This window comes from Serinus canaria, chromosome 1 (assembly GCF_022539315.1).
Source record: "Serinus canaria isolate serCan28SL12 chromosome 1, serCan2020, whole genome shotgun sequence".
Classification (NCBI taxonomy): domain Eukaryota; kingdom Metazoa; phylum Chordata; class Aves; order Passeriformes; family Fringillidae; genus Serinus; species Serinus canaria.
The window spans coordinates 86309388-86322642 of record NC_066313.1 but is presented as its reverse complement, the minus strand read 5'-3'; the positions used below and the strand labels follow the sequence as shown (position 1 = coordinate 86322642).

Below are 13255 nucleotides of genomic sequence, written 5' to 3'. Positions count from 1 at the left end.
GACAGGTAGAACAGGACCCATCTACCCTAACTTCAGCCATCTGGTCAGGTATGCTTTAACTAAGCTGACTGCCTGTCTGCCTACTGTAATTGACTGAGCTGTGCAGGCAACTTCAAAAGGTGACTCATCCCTCCCTTTAGTAGGTGCCTAAGCTAGCTGGCACGAATTGCCCTCTGCCTTTCTCTGTTGAATGCAGAAGGAGCCAAGACTTGGACTGAACACTTAACTAGTATATGGCTAAAGTTAGTGAAGATAAATCCCATCTGCAGTTAGTGCTGGATCTGATAACTCAACTGCTAAAGCTCCATTTGAACTGCAGGCATTGCTTTTAGAAATAGGTATCATGAACTTATTGGTATCAGATGTTGTCCATAAATAGGCAGTTCTAAAGGGAGGCTGGGGTGGGGGGAGGGATAGTAACCCCTTGATTGTGAAATTACATGATTACTAAATGAATATGATTCTTCAGCAGGCTGTTTTCAATGTCGGGGTTGTGTTTCTAATGAAGGAAAACATGTTGTATCACTGATCCATATCACAGTCCTCATGCTGTCTGCTATCGAGAGAAAGCAAACTCTAAACTCAAGATCTATCAGATTTTTATTCATACCTGCAGAAATAAAACCATAAGGTTGTTCTTTTTTAAAATCAAAATAGTCTCTGTGCAGTGTATCTGATTCAAACCATATTGCTAGCAAGGTGGAACCTTGAAAACATTAAGATTTTTCTATGGTAAAAGTTAAAGATTAGAGGGCCCTGAGGAAACAGAACACATGGGCCAAAAGTTTTAAACCCAAATATTAAAGATAGTCAGCCAAGTCAAAACATTGGCATCTACATGAAGGGATTGTGAATTACAGTGGGACTGAGCACCCGCTGAGTCTACTTATTCCCTAGCACTTCTGAAAACTACTCCAATTTTAATTAAATAACTTCATGTGGATGAAGTTCCTTCAATTTTGTACAAAGGGATATTTATCCTCCTTGCTTTACTAGAAGAACCCCAAAAGGGCTTGGCCCCTTGTCTTTCTGCACCAGAATGGGAAGAACAATGAGAGAAGCCTTTGGTTCTGACAGAGGGAGTTTTTTCAGTCGAATCAGAACTAATCCCTCAAAAAACAAAACAAAACCAAGCAAATAAACAAATGAAAACACCAAAAAACAGAGGCCCATCACATAAGTCACCAATGACTGATCAAAAGGACTTTGGAGAAACAGAAACCTGCCACCATAGCTTCAGAAAATTTGAACCCAAAAGCTTATGATGGTTTCAGCCCCATCAGTTGCACAGTGAAAGATACCTCTGATTGCCACAGCTTCTGCCTCTTCACAATCCTGCCTGTGGCCCCCCTGGGGCTGACCTGAGAAATTCATTGTGTTAAATTAGCTCAAGGAACAGTTCTCATTTTTGAAGTATGAGAAAATTCACAACACTGAAGTAATTTTGAAACCAAAGCTTGACTCCTTTGAGTAATAGGGAAGGCCTAAAGATTACATAGTAAGATAAAATAGGTGTCATATTTTAGGTTGAATTACAGTCTTTATATTCCATCCCAATAGACACAAATAGACAAAAAATCTGCTACTGTAGAGCTCAAAGCAGGTCTCCACCACCAATATCAGGAGAACCTTTCCTAAGCTAGAAGTTGTGACAGCAAAATGTGCCATGTGCCATTCTTCTGGATCTGCAGTCCTTGTGAGGTAAAGCATGAGGAATCCTCCATCTGAAAGGCATTGGGTAGCTGTTCTTCCATTACTGTTCATGGAGAAGTGGAGGAAAAACTTTTACTTTCTTAGTTTAAAAAACTTTCTCAGCTGAAACCAGTAATTGTTATTTCTCAATATGACCACAATCCTGGGCTTCTCTGCTATTCCTGTCATTTGCTGGACAGTATGGCTCTGGATAAGGCACAAAAGACTTGTCTGTACACACCTGCTCAGTTCACAGTATAGTGAGCCTGTGGTGCCAAACACAACATCAAGGGTGCCAGTCTTAGGGAAAGGCACTTGAAATTCAAACACTGAGACAACTAACTTTTAAGACATGTAAACCCTTCAGTGGAACTAGCTATAAACCTTGCTAGCCTAACTCTTCCTAGGTGGCTAATGAACTGGAGTGTGTCTCATTTTTCATGCCTACTCTGTGACATCCTAGCCTGACCATTAGAGGCTGTGTATTGCCCATAAAGCAAAAAATGCATTTTCCTTTCAGCATAGATAGAAATTGCCCTTCTTCACAATCATTGAAGAAGAGGAGCATTCCCAGAGTCAGGAATGAAAATCTATTCCTGTCTGTTGCTATACACATTATCTTTTCTTGTCGATAAAACCAGTTCAATGATGGTATGCTATTTCATTTTTTTGCATGGGAAGTTTAGTTTTTATTTACAAGCCTTATTTTGATATTGGAATAAACTTGTGCTATTTTTAATTGCTGGTGCTCATAGGGTGTCAGGAAATGACATGACACAGGAGCTACGAATCACACTTTCACCTCTGAAAATGCAAACCCTGATAAAATGTGATCAAGCAGCAGAGTATTGATCAAGCAGTCGTTGCTGTTGCTTGATTGTCTGGTATATGTAGTGGCCTGTGGCACAGCACACTTAGAAAGAATAAAGTCCTGGTCACCTTTCACTTAAAATTCCTTTTGCTGTGGAGAAAGTTTTTACTCCATACAAAAAACCAGGAAAGAGCACAGAAAATGTTGGTTTCTGGCTATCTGGGGACTTCAGAGTTGAATTTTAAGGTCTAGCTTTTCAAAACAATTAGTTGTTCTTCTGTTAAGAAGGCACATGCAATGTAGGTGGATGAATATGATTTCCAAACTGTGCAGGTGACATCAAAGGTGTTTCAGATGTTACACCAAAGTAAAGAGTGAGTTAGAATCTGAATATTTCAGTATGGGCTTTAAGACTGAGGGCTTGAATATACAACAAAAAATTTAGACTGGTAACACTAGTTTTAGCCTTGATTTCCCAACTGGTGTCTGGAGGAAGTCAAAATCCTGCACAAGACTTGGTAGCCTAAACCATCTCTTTTTGGGCTGGGCCTTAGTAGTGACAATTCAGAGTCAATCAAAGTCAGTGATGCTCAGGTACCTAATCTGCCAAAATCACTTGGGCAAATTTAGCCTGGACATTTAAGTCACGTACAATTTGCCACACACAAAAACGGCATCCAAAGGCATTGGACAACCTGGGCTGAAAAAATAAATACAATTTGAATGGGTCATGCAAATACAGTTGTTGCTAGCCAAAGGCTACAGTACCATTTCATGACCTGAGGTATGGACAGAAAGATTTCTGTGCTTCTTTGGTACTCCCTGCCAACATGCATGTACAGAAGGCCTAAGTAAACACAATAAAATTGGTACATGGATTTGAAGACTTAGCTCACATTCTGTACCTGTAAAAGAAATGCAGAAGCAGAAATAAGGAAAACTCCAAACCTAGAGAAAAACTTACATCCTGTTCAGCATAAATACCTGCATTCTCTAATTCTAACTTGAAGCCTTAGAGGTAGCAAGACCTGAAGTGAGGCAGGCACCTGCAGAGATTGGATGTGACCTTAAATGAGCTCAAACATTGTGGAGACTCTCTTTTTCTTTTTGCTGCTCATGCCATAGGCCTGGGGTACACAGTCTCCTAATTTGGGCAACTAATGCAGTGACTTAACAGAACTGGGGTGACCAAGTCAGATGCCTCCCATCTGAATGTGGACAGAGGCATGGCTGAAGTGTCCTGTCAAAAGGTCAGCATCATAATTTAATCGTAAAAATTAGCATATGCTCAAAACTTTTGGAAACAAAAAGCTTCCTGGAATACTAAAGGTACTAAAGCAGCAGAACTGGGGCCCTGTTCACTTGTAAGACGTAGCAGCTGGCTGGGGCCCTCCCTGACCTCCCTGCAAAGAGAAAGAAGTCAGACGTGCTAGGCTAAGAGGTCTTCTCCTTCCAACCTCAACTCTGTCAGACTCTGCTGGAATTTATTCATTCCCCCTCCCTAAAAATACAGCGGTAGCTCTTCCAGCTCTTCACAGCTACAAGGACACAATAAAACTTCAGAAGCCGGGGGAAGCTCCTGGAGGACAACCCCCGGCCGGGTTTCAGAGCACCTTTCGGGCCGGTTTCATGCGCAGGATGCGCGCCCTTCCTCATGCGGGGGCACCTCCTCGCTCCCAGGAGCGCTGCCCAGCCCAGCCCCGCTCCCCCGGCGCCGGGCGGCGCGGAGCGGCCCGGCCCCGTCCTCCCGTTAGATGGCGCTACAGACTTTACAACCACGTGTGCAGGGGCGGGGGGGGGGGGGGGGGGGAAGAATCATAGCACTAATAAAAGAAATAACCCTCGTATTGTCCGAAACGCGGGGAGTCGGCCCCGCGGTGGGCCTGCGGGAAGCGACGCCCAGCGTCGGGATGCCCTGTTCCGGTGGGAAACGCCGGTGCTGCCGGCAGCCCCTCTGCGGCTGCCGGGGCTTGGCTCTCGGGAGCCACCAGGGCAAAGTTGGGGGCTCGGGAACCAGCAGGGCAAAGCTGGGGGCAAGTGGGTGAACGAAGCGGTCCTTCCTACTGGGAGAACATCCTGTGAGGAACGGGGAGGTAGCGCCTGCCGGTTCCCAGCCGGGGAGCTGAGTGAAACCCGCGGGTCGTCTCTCATCCCTCCCCTGCATTACTTCTCTCCAGAAAGCTGTTCGTGCAATGTCCACAGCTTGCTTGGGTTCTGATGGCTGGGTGTTTGATCAGCCCCACTCTTCACCCCCAACACTTTTTTTTCTTGTTTTTTCGCGTTTCCCCTCTGTGTAGAACACCGCAAGTTTTCGGGCAGCCTGTCAATGGCTGCCACGGGGATCCGCCGGAGCAAGGTTGCCCTAGGTGTGTGGCCCTGTCCCTCGCCCATCCCGGACGAGCGCAGGAGGGACAGGACTGTGTATGAAATTGCTTGTCCCGAACTCACTAAGTCCATGACTTAAGAGTCAACGCTTCTCCGCCAGGTCCCCAGCCGAAAGGCGGGTGGCTGTCCCCAGCCCTGCCGCTGAGCGTGTAGGCGATCACCTTACGAAGAGGTTAGGGCTGTCCCGGCGCAAAGGCCACCGCCGCGCCCTCCTCCCGTGCCTGCCATCGGGCTGCGAACTTTCCGGTGGGGTAAGTTCTCCTTTAAGAAAGCGAACTGTTCCTTATGCATATTTAAGGCTGTTTGTCTGCAGTGCCCAGCTGACACGGGTCTGGAGGCTCACACGCGGGACCCGAGCTCTGGAGGAGTAAATCATCCCGACTTTAAAACTACCCTCTACCAGGGCTCCAGTTGGGAAATCCTTGCATTGCTCTAAACACATGTAAGTCGTGGGTGGGGGGGAGGGGGTATGGGGGGTGCTGGGGAGACGGAAGGGGGAGACTGAGGAGATGACTGGGGTATTTTGGTTATTTCCATCACCAACATCCCCCCTCCACCTCGAGCCCCCCAGCCACCCCCAAAAAATAGCAAAAAAACCTTATCCTTGGATTAAAAAAAACAATTCAAAATATTTGTTTTTCGCCCAGCCTAGGGGCTCCTGCCCCCCTCAACATGCCTGGATCCCTAAGATCAGTGAGGTTTCCAGACTTCCTCTTTCTTTTTGTCCTGCACGAGAGCGCTTTGCTGGGCGCGCAAATGTGCGTGTGAGGAGCGGAGAGCAGCGCCGGGAGGGTGAGTGGACCCCTTGCTCTAGCCGGGGGGGCTGGAGGAGACCTCTCACGTCACCCGCGGATCAGAGGACTCCTCCGTCGCGCCGGGGGTGGGATCCCGGGCAGTCTCTTCAGACTACAAAGAGAGGGGGGAGCCTTCCGGGGATGCGAGTGCCTCGGAAAAGCCCCCTCCACAGCTAAGCACCCTGCCACCTCCGCCCGTGTGTACTTCTGTACGTGTGTGCGAAACGCCAGAGCGTATGTGAAGGTCAGGCTTGTGAGCTTCCACTGCAGCTCAAATGGGAAGGAGCAACTTTCAGTGCTCTGCTCTTAGTGGTTTCCTGCCTTTTAAAGTGAACTTGTTCGAGTGTGTTATTCAAAATGTGGTTCAGTAGTTATGCCTTCAAATTAAGTTGCTTCTCGGTCCTCATCGGGAAAAGCAGACATGTGTCCTCAATTGTATAGTATATATATATAAAAAATCTACTAGGTACTTTATGATTCCATCTGGAGAAATTAAAAGCCCAGAGCTGTAATGTTTATTCCTACATAGTTTACAAAAAAAGGGGGAAATGTGTGAGACACATGTCTCCAAATATAACCAAAGTGCTTTCCCTTCTGGTTAAAAAGTTTCATGCAAATGTTTTCATTTTAACACTCCCTGCCACCTGTACTTCTCAGGGAAACTTTTCTTGGCGTTAGTGACGAAGCACCAATAGTACTTATTAATGAATTAATTATTATTATGGCTGCTGAATTGACTTAAAGTGCTTTGGAGGCGAAACGGATCCATGTTAATCAGTTACAATTAATTGTGTTTCAGCTGCTGTGTCAAACAGTTTCAAAGACGAAGGCGAGAAAGCTGTGCATGGGGTGTAGGGAACGGGGTGATCTGGAGATTCTTCCCGGCCCCTTGCTCAGACATATCCTCTTGGATTGCAGAAACCGGCGTAATGATGTCCCGGTGCCAGCGTCAGGTCACACAAGGGTGCGAAGGGCAACTTAGGTGACAAACTCCTCTTTCTCCTACCAAAAGCTGCAAAGATTGAGAGTCTAGGATTTAGGAGCGCAGCCCCGCAGGGAGAGTTCCCTCAGGAGTTCGCATTACGGGGAGGGCAGCAGGCTTGGGGTTTGCTGTGCCGTCTCTGCTTGGCCGCTTTGGTCAGGGCTTTTGTGTTGGCGGCGGAGACAAGGAGGCAGCGGTGGGCAGCGAGGCCGAAGGGATCCACAGAGTCCTCTCGCGGGGGGGCGACTGCATCCCGCCTCCAGGAGCATCTGGGGAGAGGGAAGCGGGGGAAGAGGAGAAAATAGCTCCCCGAGGGGACAAGCGACAGCTGGGCCGGGCTCTGTGAATGCCAGGGAGGCCAGAGGGATGGCCGCAGGGCCGAGGGCAGGAAAAGCCGGGTCGCGCACTCAGGCAGCCGAGACGCCCAGGGGAGGGCTATTCTCTGCCGTGCCGCTTCCCGGCACCCGACCCGGGTGCTAGGGGTGCCGGGCTGGCTCAGCGGGGAAAGCTGGGTACGAGCAAGGCCAGGAAGAGGCGTTGAGACAACCGGGCAAAGCCTGGTGAAGCCCCCAGGGTCGATGTGCCGAGGGGAGGCCCGAGGGCCGCCGTTTGGCCGGCTGATCACAGGGGCGGCCCGTGTGTGCCCAGCACGGCGGCTGCGGGGCAGCGTCGCCTCCACGAGGCGTGGAAGGCGAAAGCCGAGCGGGCACTGCCTCAGGTGCACCGGGAGATTGTTGGGGTCGACCTGGCTGGGCCAGGGGCCGCTCACCGGCTGCCCGCACACTCCGCGGGAACTGGTGGCGGGGAGGGGCTGGAGACAAACTTGCTGTCCTTTGCCAGGGAAACGGGATTTTACACCAGGAAAACGACCCCTCTTCACAAAAGTTAGGGGCGGGAGAGAGGGAGAACTGGAGGCTCTCCCCAAGCTGGGCGCCTCACCCTTGCCCTGCCTGCCCCTTGGTCTCCGGCCGCTGCGGGGAGTGAGCCCGTCCCGGGCGGCACCAGGCATCATCAAGTACTGCTTGTCATTAGAGATTTACACTTCCCAAAAGTAAAGCTCTCCCCCGCCTCAGCCTTCAATGTGACTTTTTTTTTTATGTCAGTCCCCAGAAAGGAAATTGGGAAACTCTATTCACTCCCATCCTCTCTGGAATTGTGTTGCGAAGATTTTTTTTGCGGTCTTATTTTTTTTTTCCCCTTCTCTCACTCCAGCTCTTTCTCAAAGACTCCCCCCTTCCTCTCTCTCTCTCTCTCTCTCTCTCTCTTTTTTTTTTTTTTTTCCCTTCATCATCCCATTGACTCTACTCAGCTTTTGCTTAAGATGAGCAAGAGAAAAAAACAAAACCGCTCCACCCTGTATGTGCAAACGGACCTCTCTTGGAGAAAAGTAAAACAAAACCCCTTTTACCTGCAATAGAAGATAGTGTACAATATTGTGGACCACCCCCCCGCCCCCGCCCCGTCCTATCTCGAATAAAGCTGAAATTAATTGAAAAATGGGAAGAGATGCGTTTTCCACGTGTGAACGTAACAGCTAAGGTCGGTCGAGTAGACAGGACACCTCGTTCCTGCTCATCACGGGTGGAATCGTTTTCTCCAGCTGGGATAGGTGGTGTTGCAGGTCTCGCAGAGGTGCAGGATGCAAATCTTCAGTTTTCGTATATGACAAAAGCAGGCTTCGTTGGGTAAAACACCCTTATTTACCAACTTTCTCCTTCTCCCTCCCTAGTTTTATTTATTTTCCTTGGATGCGGGACCGAGGAGGTAAAAACCAAACAAAAGCACTTGCGTTTGTGTCGGTACTTATGTCGTCGGGGCAGCACCCGCATTAGATTATTGCCGGGGATTTATTTGCATGCAGCTGCAAACCCACAACCCGGCTGCTGACCGCTGCGCATAAAGGGCTGCCGGGGCCGGCCCCTGCCCGGCCGCCGCGGCTCCCGGTGGGAACACGGCCCGGGGGCCGGGGATGGGGGGAGGATTTGGGAGTGGGATTGCTCCCGACACGGCCCGGGGGGATGGTCACAGAGCCAACAGCAGCAGGGTCCCCAGCGCAGCCAGAGGCTGCAGGTGCGGGGGATGGGGGGAGGCTGGGGCGGCGCCGGCCCGCAGCCCCCCTCCCCGCCACCCGGCTCGCCCCCAAAGGCAGCGGCGGCTCCCACTGGCCTTGCTCACAAGCACATCCGAGAAAAGCTTTGCCTAATGCCTATGTCCCGGGGAAAAAGAAGGACGGGTGGCGGATCCTCGGGATTTCTCAGAGCTATTTTCAGTGCTTTGAAATTTGTACCAATGTTGATGTTCTTTTTCTTCCCCTCTTCTCCCCTTTCTCCGGCTCAGTAGCGTTTGGCAGCGTTTGACGAGGGAGCTATTAACCTTTGAAGCAAGGGCTTTAGGTTCAAACTACCTCCTTCTCAACCTGCTGTATGCCTCTCCCCTCCCCACACAGAGGCACGACGAGAGGATGGGTTTGGCTGTATGGGATCGATGTAAATGTCTCCTCAGGCCTCCCTCTACCTCGAGCTATGCTACTAAGTCTCCTTCATCTTCTCCCGGAGAACCCGGTGAAGGCGCAGGGTTCCTGGAGCTTGAACTGGCTCCCCTCCGAGCACAGCGGGAACAAAACCTGCCTCCGAAGCGGGGCCGGTTCGGGGACGAGCCCCACGGCAGCGCTGCCGTGGTCTGGCCCCTCTCTCCCTCTGTGAGGGGAAGGAGGGGGGCAAACCAGCCGTCCTCAAACTTAGGGGGACTTCTGCCCATCCCTCTGCTCCGACGGCCAACATGGGACTGTAGAAGGGGAAGAAAAACTGAGTTCGGGGAACTTAATTATTTGTCAGAGGAAAAAGCTATTCCCACTCCATGCAGACTCCCTCGACTGGGCGTGAGCAGGGGAGGCCCCTCCAGGCTTTTCCGCCAAAGACAGGGGGCTACGGAGCGGGAGCTGCCAGACAGGGAGGGCAAGGTCGGAAAACCTGTCCCGGAGGGAGAAGCTGGAAGGGCAATGGGAACACCCACAGACACACAGAGGGTCACGTTCGCCCCTCGCATCCCCACAGCGGTGCACGGAGATGTCGCGCTGCCCCTTGGCCAGGCCACGCCGCCGCAGGGGGAAGCCCTGCGTGCTGACGGGCCGGGGGCGGGCACGGCCGGAGGGCAGCCCACCCCGCCGGCCGCCCCGTCTAACGCCGAGCTCCCCCAGGGCCGCCCGGCCGCGGCAGGGATCCGGCCGGGCTGCGCTGGCACAGGACGGGGTGCCTCCAACCCCATGAGCCCAGAAAGCTGGGGAATAGGAGGCTGGAGTGCATGCGCAAATTAGGATGCACCTGTGGGCTACTATGGGCAGCGTTTGTGGGGAGCAGGTCAGTAACACGAGTGGCCAGGGAAAGCTCAGGGAAAGGCAGGAAGGGATGAAACCATTTGCTGGCTCCTTGCGGAGCGAGGGTGTGTTGTCATCTTTGTTTTGGTTGTGTTGTTTTGTTTTGCAGGAGATTGGGACAATAGCTGGAGTGGATTATTCATTCCCGTAGGGCAATACTTCCCTGTATGGGCTTCAGGATGCAGTTGGAAGCTTGGGAACAAAGCGGGCATCGAATGTCAAGGTAACTGGTCCCCTTCCTTTGTTTATGCTATTGTTAATGACGGGGCTCACTCAGCCCTGGCCTCAGCCGTGCTGTATGGCATTAATATTGACTTGAGAGAATAGGCAGGGCAATTAAAACCCAAACCCAGAACAACAGCAGCATCCAGCCCAAGCCCAGTTCTTCAGGTAAAACATGCCTCTTCTGGGCTACTGAGAATGATATAGTAGTCTTGCCTGGCATTCACAGAAACACACACACGTTTCATAAAATTAAACACATCCCTATACGGCATTAATACGAAGGGGAGAAAACCTAACCCTGTCCTTCAGTATCAAATCAAAAGGGAAAGGGCATTATTTTCAAATACCCACATCTTAGCATGAGGGAATTCTCATCAGGATAAAAAAAAATCAAAGAAACTAATAAAAAATTATTTTAATTATGATAATCTAAAACTAGTAGAAACCTGAGCATTTATTGACTAATTTTCGTCTTCTCGAAGTAGCGGATGGTATTTAAAGTTCAACATTTCACACAGCTCCTTGTTTAGTTTAATTTTCTTGACAATCTAGGCAATTTCACCAAAGAGGGTTAAAAATTTTGGTACACATCTGAGTATGGATCTGCATAAAATAGAGAAGGTGAGAGGATATTTTATTATTTTAAGAAGAGAAGGGAGTGCATGTTTGCATGTGTGTGAATACATGTGTGTGTGGATGCATATGTGTGAGAAGAGTGAGAAGCAAATGGAGAGATTTGCACTTTGCATTTGATCTGTAGCTTTAGTGTGGACTCTGAAACAAATATCTATTAGATTTCTCTGAAAAATATCCCACTCAGGCAGACAGACCCCTGTTTTGAATGAGAGCTCCAGGTGATGAAAGAAACTTATGTTATTCCAGAACAATTCTTTATCAACTCTTTTTTTTTTTTTTTTTTGAAAGATTAATTTAATCTCTCCTATCCTGGGCCCATTTTCTGTCAGTGAAGGGGTATAATAATGATCAATGCCCAGCACTTCTCATATCTTTTGTACTTGGTAAATATTTGTAATGTTTTGAATGTAGAGGGGAGGTGAAGAGATGAGCCCAATCTCAGCTTCAGAGGATCCTCATGAGTACTCACACAGAGGAAGGAAAAATCTAAACAACCAAGCAACCTGTTCAGAAGACCCTCCAGCCCAAAACTCTACAGTCATGCTGTTAGTTTTTGTATTTTATCTGTCTGCTTGGTGAAAGGGTCTGCACACATCAGGCTATCTGGGTTTATGTGACCAGCTCCAGGTGTACATTAGTACTCCAGTGGAAAGGGGAACCTGGAGTTGTTGAGCAAACAACTCCTGTTTGACTGTAGTGTGGACTGAATGCTGTCTAGTCAGCTGTCTAGGAGCGGTGGCAGGGAAGTAGCTCCAAGTATTTCCAAAACTAATAACAAAAAGGTTACTATATATAAAATGTTTATACAGCCCACATTCCCTCAAGTTGTTTAAATTTTGGTTTTGATGCATATAAATATAGCAGACATACCCAGTTTCCCATTAACCAGTCCCTGCTTTTTAAAATCAATTCATTTCACTTTGAAAGAATGGCCTCATACTCAAGACAGTCAACAACCCTTTGACTTTCTCCACTCAATGTGGACCTCAGGAAGAAACAGCATCTGTCTTTGTCATTTCACATGCGTACCCCAGTGCCTTGACACTGTGTTTTAAGAGCAGGCCTACTACCAGGGAAAGTAACAGTTGCCAGCTGGTTCCCCCTTTCTAATCCATTTTTGCCCTTCTCATCTTAGGATCCTTTTGAGGAAGAAATAGTTCTGCTAGGAGCCCATGCTTGGACTTTGGAGGCTATGGCACAGTGGTCTGATATGAAAGCACTGTCCCTGCAGATGGAAACTCTCCTCTGTACCCTGAGCCTTGCAAGAGAAGCAGCGAGGGGACACTTGAAGTAACCAAGCATCTGGCATCAAGCCTGACAATCCGCTTTGCACTATGTGAAGGAAAGTTTGTTCCAAACCACATACTTTGTGGTGCTCAATACTAGTGTCAAACTGGTTTGAACTGTCCCAGGTCTAAAATAAAGATCTCCATTGTGGTATGACAGTGAGCTTGTCTTGCTAAACTTTCCCTGTTTATGTTGGAGGTACAGAGCCGATGTAATGCTGTCTTTTCACCCATGGATGGGCGCAATAGGAACAATTTAGAAAAGTTCTGTTTAGCTTTTTCCCCCTTGTAGTTGAAAAAATGCAAGATATCAGAAACAAGCCTATGTCTGAAGGTACAGTTTTCAACATGTGAGTGGGAAACATATGTACTGGCACTATTCGACAGCTCTGTAAGTGCTGTGCTTGAATTTTGGCTTTTAATCTCAACTTTGTTAGAGAGCGATGCAAAATTGAATGGAACCTGATTATTTGTGCTATAGCCTTGTGATGCTCATCTTATAACTGTTGGGGAGAGAAGCAAAACACTCTGCTAAAGCTTTGGGTGAGCCTGAGTTTCAGGGGGACTCTAGTCTTCACAGGTTTTCACTTCACTGCCGTTCTTCCCCTAGTATTTGTTATACGGGAGGTTTTTTTTGTTTGTTTTTTTTTTTTTTTTCTGCTGTTCTACGTTTTAAAGTGAGTACAGACTCAATCCTGCTAAGAGAGAGAGCTCCCTCCATCACAAGCTCACGTTTGGAAAATGCCTACCCACTTCGACTGCCCCCCTTCAGGTCATCGTCCCTCTTCAGGGGAGAAAAGGAAATCTTAAAAGAGAAAGAGACAAGCGGGGGTGGGGGTAAGGGGGAGAACCCCTGATTCCTCAGTGACCTTTACAGCTCGGACAGACCTCCAAGATCCCCTCCAGCTCCTGCAAACAAGCCCCGACGGAGAGAAAAACCCCACATGTCCGAACTTTTAACGTGCTTGGGGTTTATACAATTCAGGCTCAATTTTTAACAATCCCGGAGGGGGGGGGGGGGGACGGGGGGCGGAGGGGCGACAAGGGAGAACAAAGTTTGGATTGAACTTT

At 48.9% G+C, this 13255-nt stretch overlaps 1 long non-coding RNA gene across 1 annotated transcript; it reads left to right on the top strand.

Annotated features, from left to right (window-relative positions):
- Window positions 1–5206: 5206 nt before the first annotated feature.
- LOC127060188 (uncharacterized) lies at window positions 5207–12156 on the top strand. The gene is made up of 4 exons (XR_007778907.1): window positions 5207–5330; window positions 5536–5680; window positions 10147–10260; window positions 12034–12156. It is a non-coding gene; the product is annotated as an uncharacterized LOC127060188 (long non-coding RNA).
- The last annotated feature ends 1099 nt before the right edge of the window (window positions 12157–13255 follow it).